Source organism: Varroa jacobsoni, unplaced genomic scaffold (assembly GCF_002532875.2).
Source record: "Varroa jacobsoni isolate VJ856 unplaced genomic scaffold, vjacob_1.0 scaffold_1092, whole genome shotgun sequence".
NCBI lineage: Eukaryota > Metazoa > Arthropoda > Arachnida > Mesostigmata > Varroidae > Varroa > Varroa jacobsoni.
Window position 1 is genome coordinate 147298 of NW_019213994.1, and position 20516 is coordinate 167813.

Here is a 20516-nt window from a genome sequence, read left to right on the forward strand (position 1 = left end):
TATTTTACGAAATAGATGAATCGCCCCCCTTATAGACGTTTTATCAAATCCAAGCGCTTCGCAGCCATCTTGTTATCACCGCTATCCATCCATCCAGCTCTCCGAGCTCCTTATTCACCCGTCGCATAAATCAATTTGCGTATATACAGATTCTGTAAACGTATTCCGGAGTTCATCATTTACCCTATATGCCATGCTGTAATGGCGGTGGTGTCCTCATATATTCCATCTTCTGGAAATCTCGCTGTCTGGCTACAATAGATAAACTCAACGAACATATCGAACTGCGTGGAATCGCCGGGTATTTAAGATATACTACTTCGTTATTGATAAGTCAAGACTAATACAAAGAGTATAGGCAATAGAGCAATGGCATATGCTTATAAAACTACTTCTTATGCAAGGAAACGAAAGCACATATTTGAGTAAATTTCCTCATTCAAATTACAATCTTTCTAAAGCCAAACAATCATACGCCTAATCCGAACGATTCATAGCTTAAATAAACAACGAATAACATCTGTGAATAATCTCCGCCTCGATCTGAGAGTGACTACTGGCGCTTGAAAATTCAGAACATAATCACTTTTGGATAAATCTAATTTATTGATAAATAACACCTCTCCCTTTCGAGTTGTTCATCACGAATATGTTACAATATTGCCCTGCTACTACTCACTACCAAATAGCAAGTCGGCTCCCTCTTCCCCTCCTTGAAAGGAAGTTCTCTTGCGCGGCCTTCCATACTTCTCCATGTACTACTACGTGCGAGTGCTCGTTTTCCTCAACCTTAGCACTTTGAAGCGAAACTAACAGCGCGATGGCAGCAGCAAGCTACTGAAGGACAGATGACACGTTTTGGGAAACAAGTACCAAAAGCGTGCATGGATGCTCGTTAGAAGTTTTCTCGATCGTCCCTCTTTTTTCTCTTTGCCACCCTTGTCTGCTCTCTTTGGGACGTAGCTGCTTGGATTTGACAGGAAAATGATTCTTCCCGCCAGTTGTGAACCCCGTTCGGCACTATTCGGAGGCAGAGAGGGGGAACGAGCCATTACACTCAAGTACAAAAGGCAAAAGCCTTTGTCTGTGGTTGGGGCGCTGTTTATGTAGTGTTCATTCTCTACGTCTGTTGGTCTGAATGCGTGAGCTTGCATTTTCCGCTGCATTAAGGGTAATCGAGCAGTGTGTTTGTCTCCAAGCAGTGTCCGTGTCCATGTGCGTGTCTGGGTGCAATGCGTGTGATAGCGCACGTACCCGTGCTCTGGGTTCTGATGCGGCGAATGCAGAAGATGTGGTCAAAAGGTGTGGTGTGGCTAGGACTACTGCTTGCTAAAGGAGGATCATGTAATCATTCCACTCACGGCTTGCTTTGAAGCCTATGGATAGGTCCACAGCAAGTGGCCTGACTAGATTCTTCTGAGACCCAACCCTCCCACAACGTCTGTTCCACCGTGTTATTGCGGCAGTGGCACCGCTACAACCGATGTGGGCCAGATCTCAGCACTGTCGGACCAACTCGTCGCGATCTACTCAGGCTGTTCGCTTAGAGGGCTAGAATTGATCTACGGCCGGATTAGGCAACATCAACTAACTGAAGCGGCAAACATCGAAGACGACACTTACCATCAGCAGCTTCGTCATGTTCGTAGTCATCGTCGCTAGCATTGTCATGCTTGACGTTATTGTTGGCATCGGCTGCGGTGATGTGGATGCTACCTTTCGATCGGCATCCTGGCAGAATGGCGCAATCCTCTGTTCTCCTTCAACGTTCGTCGGCCAGCCCTGGTAGTGTCGTTCGGCTAAAGCATAGAAAACTAGCCGAAAGCAAGAGGTGGTTGCTTCCGGCAACTCCCATTTGCCTTAACTGGTTGGGGCGGTAAGTTTCATATTGGCTGATGCTGCCGTACAGCTAAACAGAGGGAAATGTAGGAAATGAGCAAGTAATAGAAAAACGTACCCGTCCCCACTTGCCCGTCGACGGGGAAACTACACTTTCTATAACAGCAAAAGAACTCCTATGACCATTACGACTACTACTAGTCGACGACGCACGAAGACGCAGCGGGTAGTACATCTGCCTCCGGTTGTCTCTAATCGTAACCCACTCTACCACACTTGTCCGCCATGCTTAAAATTGAGAGTCGAAAACGTTTTCCACTGGATTGACGTTTGAGATCCGGTTTTGGCGCCAAATGCATCGAATAACCCCGTTCTTCTAGAATCATTCCCGTTATTCCATCAAGGCAGTTCTCGGCTGGAGCAGAAAAATAGGTGCCACCCCGAGATAGAACAGCTATGAGCCGTTTTCAGGCGCGGGACTAGGATTGAAGCTAGTGACGATAGAGATGGCGGTAGCGCTGGCAGCGGCAGGAAACTTAGCCGAATCACTCAGCAACGATAGAATCCTTTCCGCCTTTGTATTCGTTCTTCAAGGACTGCGACTTGATTACGTTTCCTTCGTGGATTTTAAGCGGGGAGTTAGCGCGAAGGCACGAGCGCATATTCTACACCCGTTCGCTCACTAACAGATCGCAATTCTGGTAGGGCGTAGCACTAGAATACGATACCACTGTCACGTCCCTTCTTCGTCCTTCTGCTTCTATTGCTGCCTGCCCTACATCTCGAATATCAATGTCACTTGAGATGCGATTAATTTAGTTTGAGCATGACATAAATGTGTTCTGGCGATGGTGTGGACATGTCCGCATGTTGAAACGGACCGACCCAAAGGATGTATATGCAATCTTCTTATTTTGCACTCTCGTCCTTGCAAAGACGATAACGAAGAAGAAGAAGAAGTAGTACAAAGAAGCAATTGCTTCTATGAGGGAAGTACGACGCTACCCCAGTTCCTGCTGCTGTCAAAGTGTATATATTGTCCCTGTAACACGCCGTCCTTCATTGCGATCAAGCACAAGCGTCGCCGCGATAGACATAGAACGACAGACACAGTATCATGTGCTAGCGAAACACAAATTCACAATATTCGACATATCGAAAAAGGAATACTTTATTATGAGTTTTCGCCTTGAGTGTGCTATTATACAATGATTATTACAGACAACACACTTGTCGTTGACAAGCCGGAATATCGCATCATCACATACATCATTCGTATGATTGTATTAGCACGCGCACTACAAAAAAGTAAGTCAACGAATTCCTATGAATAATTGTGCCGATCGAGCCATATTTCAAAAACCGAACGCACGACACGCTCTGTTCACTAGACACGCACACATATACACACACACACATACACAGAGGGATCTCCTATGCGCCACATGCAAGCATTTGGAAGCTTTATTCGATGCTAACGACATTATTAGATTCGTCTGCTATTTCTGCTTCGGTTTGGTTTTTGCCCTCGTATACATATCGCCATATACATAGCATTTCCTCTCTACCCCTGCCTCGTCTATCTATAACTATTTATCTTTTCTGTTGTCTCCATTTCTCTCCCTCCCTTTTTGCCTCGTTTGTTTTCTACCTCTGCCCTTTTTCCCGCGTTTCCCCTCCACTCTTTTTCTTTTCCCCTATCTCTGCAGTTCCCTCTTCCCCGTCTTCCCTCGATTCGTGTGTATGCGCGTCTAGATGTCTTTCTCTTTCTATTTGCTTATTTCTCTCTTATCGATCGGGGATATCGTCGTGAGTCTGTAAGTCCAGTATCCCTCCACCTTCCCAATTTTTCTTCTCTTTTTTTCCTTTGTTTCTCGTTGTCCGGTGCCCTTTATCTCTCACTCGCCTACTTCTTTTCGTTGCTTATATCTCCAGCGTTCTTGTTCTCTCCCCCTATGCACCTAACTCTCTCAATGGTCTGCCTCTTTCTAATATTGTTCTTAACGATTTACTCTGTCGTGGTATATATCCGGTATCTCGTCCCTCGCTTTTTTCCGTGTGTTTATTACCACCATGTTGCTTTGATCGCGGTTGTTGTCCTCGGTTGTTTGTCATCTAGATATATTGCGACGCAGCAGAAATAGCCGGCTGTAGCAGTGGCTCACAGCGCCGGCTGGGTCATGGGCACGCTGAATGACTGACAACCAGTGTTGAAGTGCTCGCATTGAACGCCAGAGTTCTTTTTTGATCTACCTGCTTGTTTGTCTCCTATAAACTCCCATAACTACTAGTGTCGTTTATTTCATCCTCACAATTCAGTCCTCTCCACTCCTTAGTCATAATACCGTTATGATAACTCTCTATTTTACCGCTGCTACCAGAGTATTTTTAAGCTTCAATCTTTGACATTCACGCAAAATTACAGACGGTACCAGCCCATCTTTTGATGTATTGCTCATACTAAATAGAGTCTAAGGTCCGATATTAAACCATTATTTTATTACTTTAACCACTACTTTTCTGATGATTCTGTTGTTATTACAAATACTATTATTACTGTTCGGTGCTTCCAGCGTCCGATATGTTGTACGGCTACGTTGTACTTCTGCTTTTTTCGTATTACACTGTTGTTCTCGATTATTACCATTATTATAGTTGTTGTACTTTCTATTTTTGCTCCGATTGGTGTTGTTATTTTCGTCCATCCTTTCGTTCGAGTACATTCACTTTCGATCTCTGAAGATAGACGTCTAATTCCGGGTCGCAGCGAGTCTTCAGTGCTTCTCCAACTTCCTAGTCTTTCTTCTGCTATCCCTTATTTCCCAACAATTCCAATAACTTTCGCTATTAGTCGTGTGAGCATAACTGATATACACACACACACACACACACAGAGAGAGAGAGAGAGAGAGAGAGAGAGAGAGAGAGAGAGAGTGTGTGTACTTGATAGACAACAAGCTATAACAGTACACACGAAATCACGTAGGCCGTTATTTTTTCTAATTTACAAACTGCCGTCTGCTTACGTTATCCTGTTTTAGTGGCCAGTGCTATGGTGTAACACAGAAACACCTACAAATACAAATCTAACTACTATGTAATATGGGCAAATAAGTATGCTATGTTTGTGATGTATGTAGATGTGCTGTTACAACACTCTCAGTGGATGCGTAATGAGTTCATCTGTCCGACTGCCTCCTACTTCTGCGCAACTGTCCTTTTTAGCCTGCGCCGGGTTAATTTTAGTTTGAGCTCTCATCCCAAAGTCATCTTCATTTTGCGTTCACTTAGGCAACTTCCCTTCACTGTTTCACGACCATATTAAAACTGAGCCGGTTCTCGTTTGTTCGAAGATCTGAAGCAACAGCGTCATTACCTCACACGAACTGTTCCACTGGCTGAAACAGAGACTTAAGAAGGAAGTTTTGCTCACTGCATAAGCTCGTCAGCGTAAGCCAATTCTTAAAGGGACATCGGGGTAATGGGTAGCGGGGAAAAAAATATTAAAAGGAGCAAAGAGTGGCTGAAAATAGTTCGTCTGGCTATACCATTGAGTTCCGTACGATACTATGCTAACATCCACCAGAATTAGTGTTTCTAGGTACAAGAATGCAATTGCCCTCTGAAGAACCCCAACAGGTGATGGCAACTGGTCCGCCAGCAGTCACAACTCTGAATTTGCTGTTGTTCTTTTCATTGTAAATTGTTACTAATGGAACTGTATTAAGCTGTTTCGATCATAGCATCAGTCTATAGCTAAATATGAATTTTATAGTACAGTTTCTCTATAACTATTGACCATGAACAGCATACACAGGGATCAGAAGTGGCGTAACGCCTGGCGAATCATATGTGATCGGTATTGGTCTGATTTTGTTAAGGCCTATAAGTCGTCGTCTCATTTCATTAATAACGGTAATGAACACATGCTTGTGTGAGCGTGGGTTTATTTGTGAATGTGGAATTGTGCGGCATTATGTTGTTGACCTCTAATCGGCATCTCTATTCATTTTGATGTGTATTCAGTAATTGACAATTATCAATTGGTTAATTGAGTGACGAACTGACTGATTCACGGATTGACTGGTGACTGATCGATTGATAGACCGAGGCCGATCAATGTTTGTTTGTTCTCTGGGTGTGATCGTTCATGTTTGTAACTCTTGTGGTGCCGATTCGTTGCAGGAATGATTCGGCGAATTTTCAGGTTTAGTGACTCCAGTGCGGGTTTGTACCAGCTCTCAGTTAGTCATGTTTGTAGCAACTACTTTGAGTCGGTACGAATCCTCGCCGGGCATGAGAATCTCCTGAACGGAAGGAAGGTAAGAAGGTGATGAGACGAGGGAATACGTGTTTCGCGCGTGAAACCGCGACGCCAAATCAGGGGCAACTCGAGACACTCTGTATCGACAAGCCCCACTATCTCTAGCCTCCAAATCCTAGAATTTTGCTCTAGTCGTGAACAAAGCGGCGTCAACAGCTAGAAACCCGTTTGCCTGAAATTTGCTTGTGCGCGCTCTTCGTTCAAATTCACTGGAAACTTATTGTCGCTTGCTAGATCACTATCACACATACTACTATCGCTGGTAATGACGACGCTGGCGGCAGCAACGAAATACCAAGGAGACTGCTCGGTTCGTGGCCACCCCCGTCTTTCACAGAGTGACGCTAGTGTCGCTGAGCCGACACAACCAAATGTAGGTAACGGTGAAGTAGAAAATAAAACCGAAGCATGTCGTCTGCTTAAGGATTGCCGGTAGCAAAACAATTGGTACAGTTGTTTCGTTTGAGCTATAAAGGAGCATAAACAGTATAAGCAAATTCGAAGTAACAAAATGTTGTGACTAAAGAAAAGCATTGGAAGCATTTTAGGAACACAGCAATAAAATATTGCGCAATGTTATCTTGTCTGACCAATACATCGTGCTGATCAGCCGATATAGCCACCCTAGCAGACGATGCTGTCTGTTATTGTCTCCAGTGAATTTCGCTTCGTAAAGTAGTACAACATCGAACTTTGGTTTATAGAGTGAGTAGTGTTTTAGCGATGTTTGTTGTTATATATATATATATATATATATATATATATATATATGTATATCCTCGTAATGTTTTGGTGTCGTTTGTAAGCAGCGTTTTGATCGACCTGGTGTCGTTGGCTAAAAAAGCTAGTTTTTAATGCCAAACGAGCATGCCAGACGACTGGAGCATTTCTGCTGTTAATCATGCGATAGATAATGTTTGCTTTCCTTTTATTTTCGCAACGAATAGCTTGCAAAGGTATAGCATCACCAGCCTCGCAGCCCAGTCCATAGGACCTAAAGATGTTTTTCAGCAGGTAGATTCTGTTCCGCTTTTCTTGTCTAATAATTAAGTTATCTATATGTTATTTCAATGTCATTTTTCATTTGGCCTTGTCACTTTAATTAATGATGCTATGGCTACGACTATGTTTCGCGCAGGCGTGTCGACGACTTCTCGCGCCTTTCCAAGGCGTTGCTTTCGATTCCAATTTGTATCTTAGTCTTTCAGTGGCTTCTTTCACTTCAAGATATGACTTGGGCTTCGCCCAACTTTCTACCCATCGTATATCATACAGAGCGGTGTCGCCGTTGCTTTATATTTGAATGACCACTTCTAATTTTTTCTGACACCTTCCTTTCAATATTACCTTCTTCGTCTCAGTTTGTTCTTGTTGTCGTCGTCATCGTTGTCGCTGTCGTCGTTGTTGTTGTAATTTTCAAATTCCATTTTACCGTTTCGCTTTTTCCATTTACTTTTTTTCCTATCGCCTTTATCCTATACTTCACCTTTCCCATGTCCCACTCGTATTGTCTGCCATAGTTTTTATCACTACATACGATGTTCCTGTTGTCGATGCTGTTGTGTCTTCTGTCGCTTGCCGAAACGAAACGGTTGCGCCTATCGCCTAACGCACTAGCGAACAGGCAAAGGCGCGTTAAACCGACAATTCCTTCAGCATCTGAAGCGTGCTGAAGGGTAGTACTGGATAAAAAAAAACTTTTTTTTTAGTCGACAGCAGACCAGAAGACGCCAAATAAACATTGAGGAGCTAAATCATTAATTCGTACGCGATTTCGGTTTTGCCGTGCCTTACATTCTTGGCATTTTTGCCTCGCGCTCTTTAACTCCTTTTTTCCGGACTTAATTCTGATCCAGCAGCAGTAGAAGAAGTAAGACAAGACGCCTTATTGGTGCGCAGGACATAAGCAGTACAGATATAAGTGATGTTAGACTCATCTATGGTGGTAGCAAGCAGGTACATATATAAGACAGACCCATAGAGGCGGACACACACACATAACCTACGAACGAACCTGAGCGATTCTCCTTTGAGTGAAGCTAGTAGTGTATGTTTGCCCCCCCCCCCCCCCCGCAACCCCCTTAGATGAGTAGATAGGTAATGTGTTTTCTTTGACTTACGAGCGCGACAGAAGTATGCCATGCCGGGCTCCGCTCACTGTGAATTGGGTCGCTGTGCAGTTCGATATTGTTACCGCGGACGCTCAGAAGAGTTTCGCCGTGTATCGACGTCGGAAGATAGCAACTTCAACGTTAGCGGTCGAGCGGTCGTTGTAGCTCAAATTACCTGCCGCTAGTTATTTCTTTGCCCCGCGATTGCCATTTGCTCGCTATACCCTACTGTTTCTTAAGTAATATCGCACGATGGCAGCATTCACTCTATGGCGGATGCCAGATCAACGCTCCGCAGAATGGCCCGCCAAGCTGTAAGATCAACCAGAATGCACCTAACACACAGCATAATTTTTAGGTTCGAGCTCGTCAGAAGCTGTCTTTACTAACAGTAGGAATGTATATCTCCGTTTATATATAAGGGGATGCTATGGAAAAATATGCACATGTTTGTATCTGTAAAATAGATCTTTATCTACTCTATTTAACAAAGGTTGATGGTTAAGGTAACGTTTAAATCGTCGAGAATACATTCGAAAGTATATAATATACATGCGTACAGATAGTTAAGGTTGCATAGCTACTTAGACGAGCACATAATCAAATAGTATAGAGTATCGTTTACAGAGACAATCAGCATGGTCTTATCCGCATCTTCTGTAGACATTCAGAAATCGATAAGACATAAGAGAGTTTTGCCTAAAAATATAGACTATAGTAAAAAGGCGAAATATAAAAAGTTCGGAAAACGATAAATCTCGATTTAGGTCAGATATGGTGGTGCGGGACACTAGTGCACATATACATATATACATACATATGTCAAAAGAAAAGGTTGTTTTTGCTATCTTTTCCTTGTAAAACAAAGTGTATACACATATGTCGTTTTGGTTATAGGTTTTCCATATCTCATATCCGCTATATCGATACCTAACATACGTATATATATAATGAGTGCAAACCTAATTTGTTCCTAAGGTTTAGGCTAAGTACAGAAATAGATGCGCTTTAATTTTCAGCTGATGGACCCATACGAATCTGTGAATTAGTTGGAATTAAGCCTGGTGCATACGGAAGAATAGCGTTGCTGAGGTGAAAGAAAAACAAACAATGATTGATTTGCATATCGCACATATTGTTAGAAACGTTTCGATGCGATCAACGTGCAACGATCGCATCTGTAGCTATAATTATTATATAATAATTATTATTGTTCCTATTCTATTATTCATATGTACTCCTTAAGTTTTAAACTACATTTTTTAATTTGAAATGTGTTTTTGAAGTGGAGTCGAGCTCATTACGCGTTCGCTCTTCAGTTCTTAGTTATTACGCTATCTTTAAGGTTTTCCTACATTGCATGGCCTAGAATAAATTACGCAAATCAATAGACACTAACATACCCATTTTGAAAGGGTTTAAGGTTCCGGGTACTCGGGAAGAAGGTGGATATTGATGGTCAACAACCTGCTATGCCAGTTTTTGTGTCGTATATGGACATGACGTTTGGAATCTATAACACCAATCAGGTTATGATCAAACTAAAAACAATTTTGTCTTCGAATATTGTTGATATTGCGACAAGTGAGTCGGTCAAACTTTTCAAAGCAAGCAGCAACATAACCAGGATATCATACATAGGTAATTACCTATGCTTATTTGATAAAGCAGCATGGTTCACCTGTCAAAAGATGTACATATTTGGTTGTCTATAATAAATGTAGGCACTTATAGGATTTTATTCCAATGGAGGCATGTCTATTTACAAGCCTATATTGAGCAAATGTTCCTGGTGCTAAATGTAAAATATGCTGTTTTTACCTCGTAATGGCCAATAGTCGTCCACTTACTTCGAACGCTCACATAATGTAACGGGGAAAATGAAGGCAGACATTTTGTAGGAGAACTTTCTCTTTCTACCAACCGCATAACAGGGAGCTAACATGGACATTTAGTGTATAGGCTGCTTCGCGGCGTTAATAATTTGTAATTGCCCAATTATTTGAAATTTCTTCCTCGATATAGTACCCAGATGCATGGCTATCTTTCCTATGTAACAGCGTACTTTTACATGATGAGATCTCCACTGATTTCTACCAGCAGGTCAGTGGTAAAGTGACTGCTTCAATCCTTGACTCTCTCTGTGCGCATCCATCATGCGCGAATGATCAAGCTTCTTCTCTCTAGCCAGGCAGCTTACTCTTATTTTGCGTCTCTTTATTTGACTTTACTACGAACGATGCCAGGTCGTTACCGATCACCAGTCAGCCTCACTTCCGTGTCGAGCTGGTTTCCACCAGTGGCGATAGCGAGCATTCGACGGCGGCGGCAGCAACTGCAGACTCCTTCCTGTTCGAGCCCTAGTCGCCTGAATTGGGTCCGGACTCCTGGTGGGCCATGGGAGACTCCATCCCTCATCCCCGTCAGCTCACTTATACAGACAACTCTGCTTTGTATTGGATGGGCCAGTAGCAGCAGTGTGCGGAAAAAAGGAGATCAGAAGTGAGATTATATTAATGGTTATCTGGGGGTCACGATACCACATCACATACTTTACTGCTGCTGCCGCTCCGGCTGCTGCAATGCAACATTCAGAGAATGATCGTTGGGGAGGCGGTGCACTAACAGGGGTCGAGGAGCTCAAGGCAACGAAAGGAGGGATCGAGGGACCATGGATGACAACGAACGAGTTAAGGAGTAAAAGCTGCTGGTGGATGGTGCTGACCTGAACTGTAGGTGCAGGTCGTCGTCATCGTTCCTTTTACTCGCTTTGTCCCTGTCCTCCTTTTTCGCCCTCTGTCGTCATAGTTGTTACGACGTCGCTGCTGTGAAGCGAGAAAAGACCGACCGAGAAAATTCGGCGCTTGCTCAACCGTTTGCCGTTCGCTTAGACTGTGGCGGTGATGTTGGCTGACTGAGTGGCTATGAGCCAGCCTGGCTGTGTCGTGCTGATCCTAAATGCTGGCCCTAAATGAAAGAAGGGGTGCATGGCCTTCTTTCTAGTGTAGGGCGGCGACTGGGTTGCCATGACTATCAGGGCTGTGCAGGGTTGAGTCGAGTCGAACAGACGAGTGGTGATGACAGCCGTGGGTCATCAGGACACCCCCGTGGCCAACTTTACGTCCCTTGTGGATCACATTCGCGAACAAACCCTTCAGACCCCACTCGCTACTTATAACCCTGGCGTCCCTTTTCGCGTTCTCAAGCAAGCGTTCTCGTTCGTTTCCCGCACTGTTCAATCCATCCCGTCCACCCAACCCTCGGGCCTTACTCGTCTCAGCGCTCTATCGCGGCATATGCTCTGCCTTTCATTGTTGTATCCTTGAAAACGCGTGGTTGGCTGCCACCGACGCGTGGCGCTGAAAGCCTAGCAGAACAGAAGCACAACGAAAAAGATGGAGAGAAGCAGTCACAGAAAAGGACGACGTTCACAAGAGCTTTCATTTGTCGCAGCCGCCCAATGCCTTGCTATTGCTACTTTTGCCGGCATCGTTGTCGCCGCCATGCGCCACCGCTTGCACCGCAGTACCAGCAGAAAAAAAGAGCGCGAAACGCAGAGCACGACGATTTGTCGGCAGGCCATGCAGAGCAGGTCCTTCAACAACCAAAGGAACCAAGGCCCATCTACCCTTCTAGCGTTCTGCTCATTCCACTGTTTCAGTCCGAACGTCCTACCGTTTCTTTTCTGCCTAGTAGGTGCTGGTCTCGTGATTACCACAACCTCCTTTGATCCTCCGTTCTTTCCTGCACACCATCGTCGAGCTGTCGGACTTCTTCGTTTTTCGTTACTTCAAAGCCCGAAGCAAAAGACAGCATCAGCGGTAGCGAAGGCCTACTGTCACCGCACGGTCCACACAACAGTTGGCTTGCTTGTTCGTCGCCGTCGAACCGGTCGGTGGAAATGTCTTCTACCTATATAGGTAGTATTTGGCCAAGCGGCCCCTTGACCTATAACACCATGGTTACAACTGCAAGCAGTAATGGCAGGCAACGCTTTGCTGTCTCAAAGACTTACCCTGGAGTGGTGCATGCCTGCAAAACTACTACAAAGGCACGACGTAAGGAATAATGAATGACGTCGTAAAGAAGAAACTCGTGTTGTTCATACAATAGACAGTGTCCAAAACACAAATCGCAGCAGGATACAATCATATGAAGTCTCTCCTGGAAGGTTCTTTTAAGCCGACTATCGTTATACATATATGCATACATTATTATACCAAAAGCAGCGTTTGAATCGTAAATAACGCAGAGCTTGTATAACTGCAAGAAAGTCTTAAAGAGAAAGAGTGACGGCAATTAAATGTTATCAGAGATTTTAACAATTAGAGATATTGCTCGTTATGGCCTAGAAAATGTGTAATTATCAGCATAGCCTAGTCTCGGTCGCTACGCAAATGCGTTAGATTGTGTATTCTCGTTTAGTAGTTGTCAGATGACTTGCCCCATTTTTTATGCCCTCTATGTTTCGAGTCTTACGTCCGGTATCGCCGTTAAACATTCCATCAGACGGTCTATGCCCGAATTCGAATTTAGACCACAACGTGTTCCTAAGATTAGGAGGCAAATACGTTACCCATTAAGGTATCTCGGAAGCGATATTTTGCCCGAAATATGTGAACTCCTGAAATGGCGTTATGAATGGACTGCCGAATCCACAGCACCGAATAGATGAATGAGATGACATAAGCTGAGGAGCTCCGCAATGAGTAATGCATCCAAAAGGTACGCTACGGCAAGAGACATCACGTACTAAAAAGTTACTTCACTGTTCACTGGCATATGGTAACCTACCTACTGTTGGCACTAGTAGGCTTCTTCTATTGCTACTGCTGCGACGCCCGTAACTGTCATCATTGTAGAAATGGATTAGGGAACTAATGCTTCTATTTATGTTGTTGTAGCCTCTTTAGGCTTTCCGTCTACTGCCTCTATTCCAGTTCTGACCTTCGATTGAACGTTTGTTGTGTAAGCATTGTCTGTTCGTATAAACGTCGACAATCACATCCGAAGCTAGCCTTTGGTAGTTCTCACTTTGAATTTAAGCGAACTAACGCAAGAAAAAAATCATCCTTCGCTTCTGCTTTCGCTCAGTGCTTTATGCAGAGCGTTGGAACCAGCTGCCTGCGGCGTTAGGGCACGATGCAGCAACACGTATACTCTTCCTCGCCTCGCCACTTTCATAAATTGATGTTTCGTGTCTTACTTCCGATATTACTGTTAGACATTGCTTTAAATGGCTGATACCCCAACACGAGTCTGCCTATGTCTTCGAACTTAGACCGCCTCAGCCATCGCCACGTTTAGTGGGTAAACACCTTACCACTGCACATACATAAGAACCGTCCCCTCGTTTTTACGATCGCCCATTAAGCGTGTAGTATTGCGAGGCCGTCTTTAATGTTGCGACGGAAACGCCTCGGCGCTGTGACCAGCTGTAAGCTAGTACCGCTAACGGCATCAGTCGCCCACCGGGATCGAGCGCCCAGCACGAATTCTATTAGCTACAGGCACCGATCATGGCAAGCTGGGTACCAAGAACTCTGCATTTGCTTAAGTTACATTATGTGTACGCGTCGAATCCAATCAAACGCAATTGAATGACCATCTCTATCGTGCCTGTGCGTTGAAGGTGGCCTCGATAATCTACAGCAGGTGACTTGGACAAACAAACAAACGGTAGAGCTATCACGCAGATTTTATTCGTACTTCTTTATGTCTTCGTTACCTTTCAGTGGCGATCTTTGTGTGCTGAGTGTATCGATCCCGGTTGACGACAAACACAACGCAGTAACGTTACAGAGGAACTTCGGTAATACTATAATAGAGCACATTTTGGCAGTGCGTGTATTTGTCTAGTTGTACAAAATTCAACATGGACGGCCAGATATTTTTATTCGAATAGATACATTACGGCGATAAACTGCAGTAGTAAGAGTACCCCCACTGCCATCAGAGTCACGAGTGACGATGGCATCAATAGCAGCTATATAACGATTGTTGTTATTATCATTTATAGAACACATATAGATGATGGAGCGCTAGCTAACATACTAATCAAAGTACGTTCATTAAGAGCTTTCCAGAACTTACTGCAAACTATTCGTTCTGCAAATCATCATCAAATGAACGAGACAGCAAAGACGACAACAACAAATAGCGAGTACAGCTGCTGCCGCCTGAACCATTGCCGCATTACCACAATATAGGCGTTGGAAGCTGCAACGGCAATCGAACTATACGACAAAATCGTGTCGCGGATGAACGACGTCAGACAAAGCTTTGGGGTCATTACCCCATCTGCCAATCTTCGCCTTTTAATTGCTGTCTTTAAAGGGTTTTTGCGTTCAGTCTGATAAAAGGCATCATTCTCTTTTGCCATCCGAGCACTGCTGTGAACAGCAACAGCAGCAGCAGTAGAAGCAAGCTTGCGAACGGGTTGACTGCCTGTTTGGGTTTGTCATTGAGAAACAACGCATGTGATTGTGTGGTCGCGCACGCGCTTGATGTATCGCCGTGTAAACAACGAATATCTTCCCATTTTCCTGTCGTTTGGCCAGCCAAGCCAAGCTTGTAGCTGCGTGATTCGCTTTTATGGTATGACAGGACGAATTAGGCGGGACGGCCACCTAAGGCAGTATAGGTTTGAGGAGTTGAATATAAAAAAAAAACGGCGTCAGCTACGATTCGTCATTATCTCAAGCGTTGGCTCGACCCGGATGACGGTCTGTGGTCTTCAACGACCAACGCAACGCCTTGTTGTTATATTTGATGTTGTTGTTATCATGGTATCGTAGCCGTTATCATAGGTACTGTCGCTACCCGTCGCTGCCTCATCTTCCCGACATCGTTTTTCTCTACTGTTTGCCTAATGCTGCGTCGGCATTGCTTCACGTCGTCGTCAACATCTTCTCGCCGTCAACCACTCCTGTACTCGCTTAGTCGGGCCATACCCGAAGCACTATACCAAAAGCGCTGCGCGGAGTGTTGATTGCCAATCAGCCTCAAACAGTGTCTCAACAGACGGTGGCAGGACGTCAGCTCGGCAGCGGCGGAGACGAACAGCCTTTGTTGTTTCGTATTGTTCCTGTCGGCAGCGCAGGCTGATGCCGTGTATTCCTCCAATAGTATACGAACGTGCAGGCGCAGGCAGGTTCGTCTTGTTGTTCGTCTTGTGAGGCATTTTCAATTAGGCCTCTCTCTAGAACCGCCAGCAGGACGCCCAGGCACCGCCGGCCAAACTGAGCAATGCTAACGGGAGGAACAACGGCAGCCCAACCCGTCAGTGAGTGAACCCACTGGGCAAAGGGACACCTTGGCCGCTACTCCATTGCCTCACGGATCCGCTTCGAAGGACCTAAGGGAATACAACAACATCTGACCCTCCGCATCATGTGTCCCTGTCTAGCGTATTGCCTTATTCATGGTCGCTTTAATCCGTCCGTCGGCTGCTTCGTCGGATAGCCACACATTTGCTGTTCCAATTTGTTGTGTCCTGGGCGAGTAAACATACTATTCAGATGAGTGCTCGAGGCCTACTGTTATTACAAAACAGACGGTAATGTGGCATTGTGGCAGGTTTTTTGAACTTACATCGGAGTCGACGTGGTTGGAGAATATGGCAAAATGGACTGTACGGAGCAATTGCAAACGCGTCGACTTTGCTTCGGTTATAGTCCAGCCCGTTCAGGTATTTACTCTAGAACCTACCGTCTGCTGATTCCTCAAATGATTGGCTATGGTAGAATAGATTACGTCCACTGCTTGGATACGGGCTAAGTGATCGCTCTAAAAAAAATAGTCAGAAATCTGTCGTAGACACCGGTCGTACACACGCATCCGCACTGAACCAACATCATACAGCATGTCATTTTCGCATATACCAACAGAAATTGCATTATTCTTGTTTGGCAGTTCAATTCGGTTTTAATCCCTTGTCAGCCACGGAGCTTGCCAGCATCATCTAACAATTAGCTTCAAAAGCTCTGTCAACACCTTAATTGTCTTCATCCCCTTGCTTCAACCCCGTTGTCATTATCAGAACGCTACTCGACGAAGCTAGTCGATTCCTGAAATCCAAATACGTACATCCATAACAATCAGTGTGGCGCCAATTATCCGTCTTCGTTCTAAAACGCCTAAAGCCTCGCCTTGTTTTCTCTTTGCAAGGATAACAAGTAGTCCTTCGGCACGGGCAAATCCATTGGTCCAGATTACTCGGCAGAGTTGAGTGGCCCAAGTTTGTCAGATTGCAGTTTGTGTATGCATCTAAGTCCCAGTACCCAAATTAGTTGGTGCATATGTCTACGTTTATGTGTTGAAGCATATAGGCGAAACTCCTGAATCAAAGAACGATGGGGGGTTATATGCGCGTTCTCATTGGACGTGGATACTAGGCGGCATGACGTCTTCCGAAAGCCGGATCTGGCAGAGAAATACGAATCCAAATCGAAGCCTTCGTTGTGCTGTCCTGTACGTTACCTTTTCACTGTGGACTTAGTTGGTAAATGTCAGAATAAGTGGGTAGCCGGAAAAGTGCAAATGCCAGCTCAAGTGTAAACACATGTAAATACCATTCAGCTATAAGAGGTGACTAGCGTCGATTTCCGCTGATAAAACATAGCATTTTGACCAATCTTTCAGCCAGCGTCAATACACCTGTGCCGCTATGAGGTCAAGCCGAAGTTATGGTTACCGTCAGTCTGGGAATGCCATGTTCATCACGTATTATTACTGCTACAAGCACTAAATATTCGGACAAATCTACTGCTATTCCGGTTGACCCATTTCGTCCTCCTACCACGTATCGTGTGGTCGGATACCGCAGCCCAGTTGGTCCCCCATCATTCGAGTCATCTGGGTCGTCTTTTGATGAAGCCTAATTGCAAATTCCAGATTTGGTCAGAATTAGTTATAGTGAGCTATACAGACAATCATCACTCCCAGATGGGTGCATCGGCTGAACAACGTAGAGTTCATCGTGCATCGTCTTTCGTCAAGCTATCATCAGCTGAGTTGACGTGCGTACATTCAGGACGATAATAATCCCCTCTCTTGTCCTACATCATTTCTACGACGTTTGCAGTTTCCCGCGTGCGCCGCGGTTCTTTGTGAAAGCCAGTAGTACTACTAGTACAGAAAACTTACTTATAAACGAAAAGAAGCCTTGCGACAGACATTTGCTAAAGCTGTGAATTGAAAAAACAATTAACGCCAGGTACGACTGTGTTAAAGAATGAGCAAACGCTCTTGACGTTCAATAACATGAAGTTTGCGGATCCGAAATATTAAGCAATATGCTTATTAACTAATATATACATACTTGATTAAAGCACTAACAATAAATTTCAACTAAATGTTGAGCTAGGAACACTGGGCAGACATGTGCTATGGGAACTAACAACAAGCAATTTGTATTAGCGTGATTTTGAAGATCAAAAAATTGTTAAAGTAATCCGCTCCTCTATTACCTTTGGGAATCGGTTTCGAATAGGAGTTTCATATGTGTGTGTACGTGCGCTTAGATAGCCTAGGGACTACCTTGAAATTTGTACCGGAGCCCGTGCTTTAAGTCCCGGAAAATAAATATGACTTAGGACGACTGTCTATGTTTATATATAGCGTTCTTATTATTAACTCTTTGTTATGATATGTTGATCTATGTCGTATCTATATACGGAGTACGCTCTTACTAAACAACATTACAATAGCTATTTCTTGACTACAAGACTTGGAATGCCACTGTTTCTTTACATTCGTACGCGTCTTATTAATTGCCAACCGCCAATCGACAGCTTCTAAACCAAAATAGTACTTATCCTCTATGCATGAATGCTTGTGTGCACCGGAGCTTGTAGGTTTTTACATTGAGAAAATTCATACAATTTTATGTCATCAGGTCCTTATCAAATATTTTTATGTTACCCTCATTAGACTTGTCGCTCAAGTAAGCTTGGGTTGCTAATTACCAAGCTAGTATATATCTGCCTAAAGTCTACTTTACACAGCCTCTCACAGGAGTCGTACAAGAGTGAGAGACGAACGATAAAGAATTAGTTATACACAAGAAGACCAAGAACGACTAAGTACTAAGATCTAGCTTGCCATACGAATGTCTAACTATACGCCGCATTACGATAACTAATTCCTGTCTTTACATCGGCAACCGTAGAGCAATAATAATCTTAACCATTCATGTTGTTGTTGTTCCCACGAAATTTTCACATGAGCTATCTTCAACCCTGCTTTTTGACGTTTACGGATTCGACTGCTGATTACTACATTTCCCTTTAGCACTGACACCTACTAGTGAGACATGTGAAAATGATGAGTTAGCAAGGTTCGATTCTACAAGAGAAAAATATAATACCCTTGAAAGAGAAGAATTTCCCTTGCTTTACTCTCTGTGTGACACCAATAGAGATACCCTTAGTCCAGGTTCGTCTAGCTAATAGTACTGATTGACGTGACGCATGTCAGTTGCTTTAAATAAGGGTGCTCATCTCTTAAAGTTGGCCGGCCTTTTTATGCTCTCCTCTCTGTGAAAATTTTATAAAGATAACACAACGAGCAATAGCGATTTTGGGGCTCTGAAGTAACAAAAATGTCAAACAGAACTTCCTTAAAAACAATACACCCTGACGAGTAGTAAGTGGATAGCACCATGCTGAAGTTCGCCGAGCGCCTTTTGCTTTCTTACTGAACAAAGTTTCCGCACTGACGCAAACCCAAGGGAATACAACTGTATCTGCTATTATCGACACTCCTGTGTATGAAGTATGAATGAAAAAAAAACTCGTCTGTCCGTATGTATGCCTGTAGGATATACCTAAATGTTGTCTTGCGCGTACTACAGGCGCTGGTATTTGTGCACTGCGTCGCGATCCGTGTGCTGCCTGAACAATGCATTTTGTGAAAGGGATCGGGCGTCGCGCTTTTGTGCGACTGTGCAGGGATCTGGAGCACGGGGGGTTCGGGCTTCGTGTATGTGTAGAAGTTTTTTGCTGCAGAAGACTACTCTGCTATGCCCGTTCATTTTCGTCGTTCTTCCAACTTGGTTTTCTCGGCATCGTCGACGACGGTTGCAAGGTCTGTGATCTACGAGGACCGTTGGATGTTTTGTGGGACGCCGTCTGGCAATTTGAGAAGTAGAATCATCCAGCTAGCTCGCTGATCCTGCATCCATGTCCGCGCTTCTACGTCTCTGGCATATGCGTGATTCCAATCTTCCTTCAGAAATGTGGATTTAGATCCCAACCCTTTGCATCTACACGAACAGCAGCACCAGCAGCAGAAACTTTCCTAGACCCTTCTCGAGAAAGCTCCGAGCTGTACGCGCCTGCATCTGATCGGTGCCGTTTGTCGGGAAAATTCATTCATCGAGGTACACACACGCACTGAGCTGGTGGCATTTCTAGGGTGTCGTTTCCCTTGTCACATCGCAAAATTGCACATGACTATTAGAGGTAACGAAAACCACAACAATTAATAAGATTATTACAACCAGCCCTGGTCTGTCTTCCGCGTGCTAGGATACTACAGATTACTTATCTCGTGTCGATTAATGTGCAATAGATAATACGTCTGTACCAAGCTTTTTTGTTCCATTACCCTGAACGTTTATTAGGACTCTTCCAAATAGTAGAAGTAGGTACGTGAAGATTACGTAAAAATATTAGCTTTACTAGTAGTCGGGTCGAAACGTGTGTGATGAATGGGTTCAAACTTTGTTTATAACTCACTTGGATTTAGGTAGGTTCAATAGAGGAAGACATTTTTTGCCATTTGCCAAGAAATCTAATTTCAAGCCATTTTAGTACTGACATATTGTTGTTAAGAATAATGTATGTGTTATTATAGTACATTATGAATTTATAACCTAAAGTCTTATGCCTGGCGATACTACTTGAAAATATATCATAGATGGACGCTAATATACAGATTTTTTTTTTTAGCAGCGAATAACAAGAACGTGCACATTTAACGGATAGCAGAGAAATGTGGTGTGTTGTAAGCGCAGGTAAAATTGGTATGCTGCGGCTATAATTAGTAAAAGCCCTCGGGAAATGGGCAAAAAATAGCAGACCTTGGTTTCTCTTTGCAGGACACGCTGTTAACTCAAGTTGCAATAAACTTCTTCAAAGAATCAAGCACTTTTTCTATTCACGACAGTAACAAATGTCATATGATCATCATAAACATGTATTACCCAATGTATCGACGTAGGTCTTTGGAAGGCCGTA

General features: G+C 44.0%; 1 long non-coding RNA gene across 1 annotated transcript; it reads left to right on the plus strand.

Annotated features, from left to right (window-relative positions):
* The first annotated feature begins 8225 nt into the window (after positions 1 to 8225).
* LOC111266516 (uncharacterized) lies at positions 8226 to 20419 on the plus strand. Its single transcript, XR_015313483.1, has 2 exons — positions 8226 to 12999; positions 16918 to 20419. It is a non-coding gene; the product is annotated as an uncharacterized LOC111266516 (long non-coding RNA).
* Positions 20420 to 20516: the final 97 nt, after the last annotated feature.